Consider the following 9,170-nt stretch of genomic DNA (forward strand, 5'->3'; position numbering starts at 1 on the left):
ATGGCCGTAGCCGTGGGTCTTGAGATGCCGGGATTATCATACGGATTTCACTAATAGAAAGAAGGAATATCTTAGGTTATAAAGCCATAATCTATGAACATTTTGCGAAAATCAACTACCTACCGGTATGATGATTATTCAAAAAAGTCCCATCTGAGAGCTTCCATAGCGTGTTGTTTGTGGGCTAATAAAATTATAGTTGTAAGAAAACAATGCATAGTGGAATAGCTCCTCTTAAGCTATACCCATGCGAAACCGTGGCAGGTCGGTAGCACCAAATAAAATTGTAGGGAGAAACGGGAGAAAACTAATAATACTGTCGTCACGTGTGTCGTTTCGAAAAGGGTTGAACATGTGGGCTACATGTACCAGGGTAGCATAAGTACCCTGGAGAAAATTTCCACACATGACTAGCCCGTATGTATCTCTCTGCTCCACGTATATCGGGGTGTGACCGCGATACGCATGTGCGTGTGCCATTTTGTCTAGTATAGTCTAGACTTTGCCAGGAAGTATAGTCTAGACTCTAGGCATAGGTGCCCATTCAAATAAATGTATCATGTTTGTTTAATGGTTTCTTTACTGTTTAGTAATAATTTTAAAGCAAAACTAATCCAAATTAATTTAAAGCAAAAATAATTTTTTTTTAAATAAAATCATTAAATAAAATATCCGATAGGGAGTATTTATAGGTCCATGCCGATAGGTAGATATTTAACGACTTTCTGATATTTTATCAGAATATTTTTATTAAGTAGGTAGGTACTTACCTACATACTTTTTTAGGGTTCCGTACCTCAAAAGGAACCCTTATCGGATCCCTTCGTTGTCTGTCTGTCCGTCTGTCGTGTCTGTCAATAAAACTTATAGGGTACTTTCTGTTGACCTAGAATCATGAAATTTGGAAGATAGGTAGCTCTTATAGCACAAGGAAAGGAAAAATATCCGAAAACCGTGAATTTGTGCTTACATCACTGAAAAAAAAATTAATCAATGTAAGATAACTATACCATATGGGGTCTCATATGAAAGGGCTTTATTTACCTGTACCTTCTAAAACAGATTTTTACCTATTTATTTTTATGCATAATAATTCTATATTTTTATCGTGCAAAATGTCGAAAAAAATACCAGAGTAGGGACCGCTCGGTGCGCGAGTCTGACTCGCACTTGGCCGGTTTTTTATTTAACTTAGGAGAGATTAGTAGGTAGAGTTCCCAATTTACCGCATCGATTAATATAACCTTTTCTTTTAAATAATGTTTTGTCTCTAAGATAAATAATTAAATAGGTAGGTTTGTGCACATCTAAATGTAAAACCAATTCGGAAAACGTGGAAGCCAAGAAAAACTAGGTAGGTGCTGATGAGGCTCTAACGAAGTAAGTAGAAATATGCTATGATGGATCTAATATTGAATTTATGGAACTAGGAATCATCTTAGCTTCTTATTGGATTATACCTACTTAATTAACTCTAAATGCAATAGGTAAAGCGAAAAAAGTTGTGAATCGAACATTTTCCTCTGAATTTTCTCCAAAGATAACAATTTATTGCGGCATTCCTGGGCATCAGTTTGAGTTTATACATTCCTGGTCTTAGAGATTCAGGTGAGGCCATTTTGTTGAGTGTTTTTTTTTTGTTTTTTCACGCAATAAATAAAATTTTGTTTGCACCAAGTAGGTATGGTTATTTCATGGTTTTATCATGGTTTTATCCATAATATGTATGCCATTGTAGCCATAATCTTGATTCATGCGTTACTCTTAGGGCTCTGACCAATCATGTTGAATTTTCCACAGGTTAAATGTAGCTTTTAAAAATTTTAAAAGTACCATCCTTCAGCTTAATATGTGACCTGGTACTACTAGCTGACCCGCTCCGACTTCGCTCGCGTTGGCTTATATCTGTTACTAATATAGAGGAGGAGAAATGAAAATATTAATTAATTATATTTAAGTATTATATGTGTATTAAATACATAAATCTATTTTTTGTTGTCTTAAAACTATTTAACTAAGATAATCTATTCCAATAGGATATATCAAATACCTAAGTAGATACTTATATAGATTTTATTTTTTGTTTGCATTTGAGATGGCATTATTTATTTGTTAAATAATAATCATAATAATATGTAACTAATTTATTTTAATTGTCTTTTGTGTCATATTATTTTACAAAATTATAAATCAAAATTCAATAGTTTAAAATAATAATAAAATAGGAAGTTTAAAAAATGTCTATGAAATAAAATATTGGGGTAAGTATACAAAATATATGTACCTACAAAATTTCCGAACGTTTCTTGAGAAAGGAATTGAAGTAATGCCAATCCAGAGCTTTCTAAAATTCAAAACTCTATCTCACTAGGTAAGCAACAACCACTTTTGCTCACTGGTTTACGGCAGCAAAGGCGCACTTTTTGGGCAAGTAAGGTAAAAATATTAAATAGTATTTAAAGTAATATACTTAGATATCAATCTATTCTTATTCAACCATTAATAAACCTAGGCATAATATCTAGAGGTCCTTGAATGGAAGTTTACTGCACACTTAAGTATGACATTATTATTATAGGACTATGTACGTTTCAGTGTTCAAAACCAAACCAAAAGTTTTGCTGATGACATAATTATTAATCTTAGAGCCATTTGAGTAATAAATTGAATGTGGTGGTGATATTTATTTTGTGGGGTATATTCTCCACAAGATCACACTCACGAACGACGAGCGATTAATAATAATAATACTGTGTGGTTACATAATTTATTATTCACTATCGTAGGCACTCAATTAAATACAGCACAATTCAAATATGCTTTTTACCCGACTGCACCAGTAGGACTGATTTATGTCACAGCTTTCTGATCTGTGAGCTGAAAGTAGCAGTGTGGTCAGTATTTATTAAAAACCTTTAAAAACATGCAGTCATGAAGATCGTCCAAGAAGCCCTTTCTTCAGTGATTTCTTTCATAAACATGATGTCCTGGTAGTCAAAGTCATTGGGAGTGACATGCCCATTACTTCTTGTTTTAAGCCCTTCCATCATTGACACTTCCGCTTCGAATAGGCCCTTTGCATATTTAATTGCAGTTAATTATTTAGACCGTTTTATTTTTACCAGAAAAATGCGTCCATTAATGGTTTTCATTGGGCTTGATGCACAGCTTGTTGCGCTCAACCTTCAAGGTCCAATCCTAAGTTATAATAAAAAGGATCGTCCGATAATAATAATATAATAAGGGCCCTTTTAAATTATTTATAATAAAACACAGTTGACTAGGGAAGCAAAGAGCACAAGGAGTTTGAAAGGGCTGAGCAAGGGCCTGTCGAATTTCAAGGTTTGAGTACGCACTGGGCGGGGTTTCTTCAGCCAATCGCACGAAAGGCTACCTTACGCAAGACGTTACGCATCGCAGCGTTGGCCCTTCGCTTGTCACGTTTATAACTGGTTTTAAACGATATATGATGATAATAATAAATGAGCTGTTCCCATTAGGAAACAGGTCATTAGAATGAGCTTAAGAAAAGTAGCTTAAATCATTTTGCAGGTCTACTATAATTAATACTCATGAAAAAAATGACGTCTCAATCCGATGCTCTGTTGCAGCGTTATTAAGTAAACCGTGAATGCTTAAAAATAGCATGCTATCCCGCGGGAACTGTTTGTTTGTCTGTATTCAAAAGTAGCTTATGGTACTTCACAGTTCCTCAATTATGTCCATCCAAAAAATCACGTCAATCCAAAGTTCTGTTGCAGCGTAAGTGAAGGACAAAAGCGAAAAAAATGTATGCTGTCCGGGGGTAAAAAGTAACCTTGTGACTTTCCAGGCCCTCAGGCCTCAACTATGTCCATATGCAAAATATGACGTTAATCAGTAGCTCTGTTGCAGTGTTATTGGACGACAAATGCGTGAAAGATAGCATGCTATCCTGCGGGAACTGTTTGTTTCTATAATTAATAAGCCTTTATCACTTTTCAGATTCTCAACTGTGTCAATGCAAAAAAATGACGTTAATACTCCTTGTAGCGTTATTAAATGACATATGCTTACGTAACAGAGCATACTATCCTGCGGAAACTGTTTGATTTCCCGGGAAAAAGTAGCAATACTTTCCAAGTCCTAAACTATGTTTATGCAAAAAAATGACGTTAATTCATAGGTCTGTTATAACAAACAAACTACACACCGACAAACCAACAAACAAAAACACTTTCGCTTTATGTACCTACTAGAGGATGCCCGCGACTTCGTCCGCGTGGATTTCGGTTTTTAAAGATCCCATGGGAACTATTTGATTTTCCGGGATAAAAAGATTTGCTATTTTGCTATTTTGATTGCCTATGTCAATCCCTGGGATATAAGCTAACTCTGTACCAAATTTCGTCAAAATCGGTTAAACTGTTGGGCCGTGAAAAGGTAGCAGACACACAGACAGACACACTTTCGCATTTATAATATTAGTATGGATCATATTATATATATTTGGAGTTCTGTGGTATGGATGGATATTAATTTCGGAATTAAAGTTTTTTTTACCTTGCATAAAATCCAATCTCCGAAAGAAGGGAAAAACGTACCTACATATTGTGACCTCCGCGGCGGCCGGAGCGGCGGCAGCTACTAAAGCGAAAAGGGCCAAGAGGCACAAATATGAAAATATAGAAAACAAATTTTACCTTCTCCGGAATACCATCTATCGCTGTACCAAATTCCGTCAAAAGTGATTTAGTGAATGGACCGTGAAAAGCTAGCAGACAGATAGACAGACACACTTTTGCATAATATTAGGATGGATTAGAAACAAAGTTATTTTAGGAGTGACTTTTTTTCTTCAATTATCACTAAAAGTTTCCTACATAATGCTAGACTTCTAGAGTCTAGACTCAAAGGCCTGAGAGTGGTATTCTCTTTTTAACTGCTGATTGCCTGGTTTACTTGTCGACAGTGTTGTTGCAGATCCGCTTTAACGCTTTTCCTTGCCATTGGGATGTTTTATGTTTTAAGCAATAGGTTCGTTCTTTCCTACCTAACAGCATTTCTTATGAGGAAAAGTTTAACATTCTTTCAAATGCAAGGCCGTAGCCAGGAATTGGTTTCGGGGTGGTTAGGGGAATTTTACCTTTCAATTTGACAGCAAGACAATACAAGAAGAAACAGGAACGCGAGCGTAGGAGCGCAATTTTTTTCTGTTTAGTACAGATAAAAAGATTAAACGAGCGCAGCCATAACAAACTTTTATATTTCAAAGCACCCAAGCAAAGCATTTCATGTTTTTTATCCTAGAAAAACAAAGTGTTCCCAGAGGATTTTCAAAAATGTAAATCCATGCGGATGAAGTTCCGGGTATCAACTAATATACACTAAAAGTGCGAGCGAAACGAGCGCAAATTTATTGATGTATTTACAGGAAATCTATATTAATATTAGTGAAAGTCCTTTCTAGGGCTCATCTTCTTAACCAAAATTTGGTACTATTCAGAGATAGCTTGCATCTCATAGGTTAATCCGAAAAATTCCAGAATTCCCATAAGGGTTTTCCAACCCAAATCAAAGCGAACGAAGTTCCGGGCACAACTAATACAGAATAAAAGCGCGAGCGAAGCGAGCGCATATTTTCGATATATTTAGAAAAAAGATTGGTAAATTGAACTAGTCTATTAAGCATTTTAAAAACCATTTCTCTTTGTCTGGGATTTCGGGGGGGTTTGAACCCCAAACCCCCGTTCCTCCCGGCCACGGCCATGTTCAAACGAATGTGCCTACTTTATGAGATGATTAAGAAAGTTGGTGGTAGGTAAGTATTAGGTATAGGTAATAGGTATAATCTTTTATGAAAAAATCATAAATCAATTTTGGACTTATCCTTACATATTTGAAAATAAAATCTATTTATCACAATTTACATATTATAAGTATGTTCCTGAAAAAATCAAAAATTACACAATCTAAGTTTATAAAGAGCGTGGATCTGACTTGCAGCTCGCATTCGTGTTTATCGTTCTAATTTTGATATTTTTCGGAAAAACTTTAAAAAAGATCGATTTAGCAAGGATCGATCGATGTATCGTAACGATTTTTCTTTTCAAAGAATTTGAAATATAGCGCTGAGTTCGTGGTTCTTTCTTCCCCAGTTCCTGTAGGTATCGATATATTTTTTGTCCATCCCTGGTTCGATTATTGGGAAGGTATCGGCGATTGCCGATAATGTCGAACCATTCGGAAAATACTAAGGCTCCATGGGCATAGAGAAGGTTACTTGAACGGAAATCAATACTTCATAATAGGAGTTCAAAGCTATAGAGCATGGTATATTGGATCCGAAAACAGGTGAACGGAACGGGAACCAACGATGCGCTTTGGGGCGGTTCCCACTTCCCAGTCAGTAGATACTCGTATATGAGAAGTTCGCGACTGCGCAGATTTGTAGGTTACCATGGAACTGAACCAGTTTCTCTAACGTTAAAAGCTTTTTTAATTATTTATTTACTAAACGCAGCTGACGGAAGTTTTTTATTGTTAAGGTAAAAAAAGCTTTCTTCGGTATTTACTTATTCAATTTACCCATTCCCATTCAGGTTTAAATTATCATTTGAATCATTTAAGAAATTAAATCAATATTTATGTAATATAATAATTAATCACAATTATAAAGGCGAATGTTTATATACGTACCTAGGTGTACCTACATTTGTTAATCTTTCACGCAAAAACTACTGGACGGGCTTGGCTGAAATGTATAGATAGCTAAATAGATACCTTACCTACCCTGACTTTTTATCCCGGAGAAACACAGAGTTCCCATGAGATTAAAAACTTATATCCTCGCGGATGAAGTCGCGTCGCGGATATCATCTAGATTTATATAAAAAGGAAAATCCTGACTCATCAACGCCTAACCCAAAACCAAACAAAGGTTTCTTTAATAATGTTGTCTACATTACTTTTAGTAAGCTACGTAGTATTCTGAGGCTACGTTGCGAGCGACGCAGTCGTAGAGGGAACCAATCCTTAAATAATTTAAGGTACAGACAGGAATAAGGGCGGATTTTACGAAATTCTCGCGGGAAATGGTATAAACAGGATTTTATATTTTCCCCGACCAAAGCCGCGGGCGGTCGCTAGTATGAAAATAACTTTACTTATATTACATACCTACAATAAAATCATAGTATGTGTGTGGCCCAATACGATGTATACGATTCTATTCATTCATTACTTTCCGATACCGGTAAATAAACGTATGTTTTGTTATCGGTAAATATCGGTAATAAAAAATATAATGATATGCGTAATTAGATCGATCATGTATTAGGACTGCATAATATATTGGAAGCTTTTTAAAGCAAGAAACATAAAGCCAGCATCAAAGCCGCAAGGGCCAGAAAAAGGGAAAGGTTCCTTTTGGTCCAACCACCGCCGCGAGGCGCTAATAATGGTTTAATAACAGCTGCCGGTTGTTTAACGCATAGTTCCACCAACCTGAAAGCTTACAATCTGTTTCGAACAGGGTTGCATAAAATACATCCGGTATAGGAATGCTGTGTGGCTGAGGGAATGAACGTTGACACCCTCGGGTAGGCGGGGAAAATGTGCGCGTGGGAGAAATGATATCCACCTACATACTGGTGCATAATAAAAGTAAGAAGGTTGCCTAAGACGAATTGTCGGAAACCACCATTTTTACGTATATGACCGGTGAAAGAAAGGGTTAAACTTTGTTAAATTCGAATCAGTAGGGGAGCATAGAGTTTAAGATGTAAAATATTCACTATGAAAAAAAAAAAACGGTCAAGTGCGAGTCAGACTCGTGCACTGAGGGTTCCGTACTCGGGTATTTTTTCCAACTTTTTGCACGATAAATCAAAAACTATACATTAAAAAAAAAAAAACTGTTGTAGAATGTATAGGTAAAGCCCATTCATATGATACCCCACTTGGTATAGTTATCTTACTTTGAAAATTGTAACACATTTTAATTTCTTTTTAATGATGTAACCACAAATTCGCGGTTTTCAGAATTATTCCTGTGCTTGTGCTATAAGACCTACCTGCCAAATTTCATGATTCTAGGTCAACGGGAAGTACCCTATAGGTTTTCTTGACAGACTCGACGAACAGACGGACGGACAGACAAACAGACAGACAGACAACAAAGTGATCCTATAAGGGTTCCGTTTTTCTTTTGAGGTACGGAACCCTAAAAACGAAATTAATGTAAATTGTCTATTGTTTCTTGTTGTTTTCCAAAATTATTGTAAAGTCAAAGTTTAGAAATACATTGAAATTAAAATTCAATTGATAAAACAAATAAAGAAAATTTTATAAATGTTTATGAAATAAAATGTAGGCGTTTACAACATATTATGTAGGTATTAAAAATTTCCGAACGTTTCTTGAGACAATGAAATTATTGAAGTAATGCCAATCCAAAGCGTTCTAAATTCAAAACACTTTTCTCACTGGGTGAGCAACAACCACTTTTGCTCACTGGTTTTTGGCAGTAAAGGCACCCTTTTTGAGCTAGTGAGGTGAAAATTTAACTATTACATTTCGATGCTATTTTTAACCCCCGACCAAAAAAGAGGGGTGTTATAAGTTTGACGTGTGTATCTGTGTATCTGTGTATCTGTGTATCTGTGTGTCTGTGTATCTGTGTATCTGTGTATCTGTGTATCTGTCTGTGGCATCGTAGCGCCTAAACGAATGAACCGATTTTAATTTAGTTTTTTTTGTTTGAAAGGTGGCTTGATCGAGAGTGTTCTTAGCTATAATCTAAAAAAATTGGTTCAGCCGTTTAAGAGTTATCAGCTATTTTCTAGTTTTCATGTAGAAAAGAAGGTTAGATAACCCTTAGGTTCTTAATATTCAAGTGTCAATTGACAAATGTCAAGCTGTCTATATGGACGTGGCCTAGATATACATAATTATTTATTTGAAAATGATTTGTCGGGGGTGTTGAAAATTTTTAATTTACACTTGTAGTTTAGTTTTAATATAATTTCCTATTGGCTACCGTAGACCACATTTCATAAGAAAAAAACTTTGTCTTCCAGTTCCAAAGAGTTTACAACCACAATAAAAGTTAAGCTTTAACTACTAGAGTTTGCACCTGAAGTAATTAGGTGATCTGATTGTGTTTCTAGTCCTTAATCTAAGGAAGTTTC

At 35.6% G+C, this 9,170-nt stretch overlaps 1 protein-coding gene across 1 annotated transcript in view; it reads right to left on the reverse strand.

Annotated features, from left to right (window-relative positions):
* The window catches only part of LOC123867858 (xaa-Pro aminopeptidase 1-like), a 31,110-nt gene that overhangs the window by 15,069 nt on the left and 6,871 nt on the right, over window positions 1–9,170 (reverse strand). The window lies entirely within an intron of this gene.

The sequence above is a fragment of the Maniola jurtina genome, chromosome 8 (genome assembly GCF_905333055.1).
Source record: "Maniola jurtina chromosome 8, ilManJurt1.1, whole genome shotgun sequence".
NCBI classification, from domain to species: Eukaryota; Metazoa; Arthropoda; class Insecta; order Lepidoptera; family Nymphalidae; genus Maniola; species Maniola jurtina.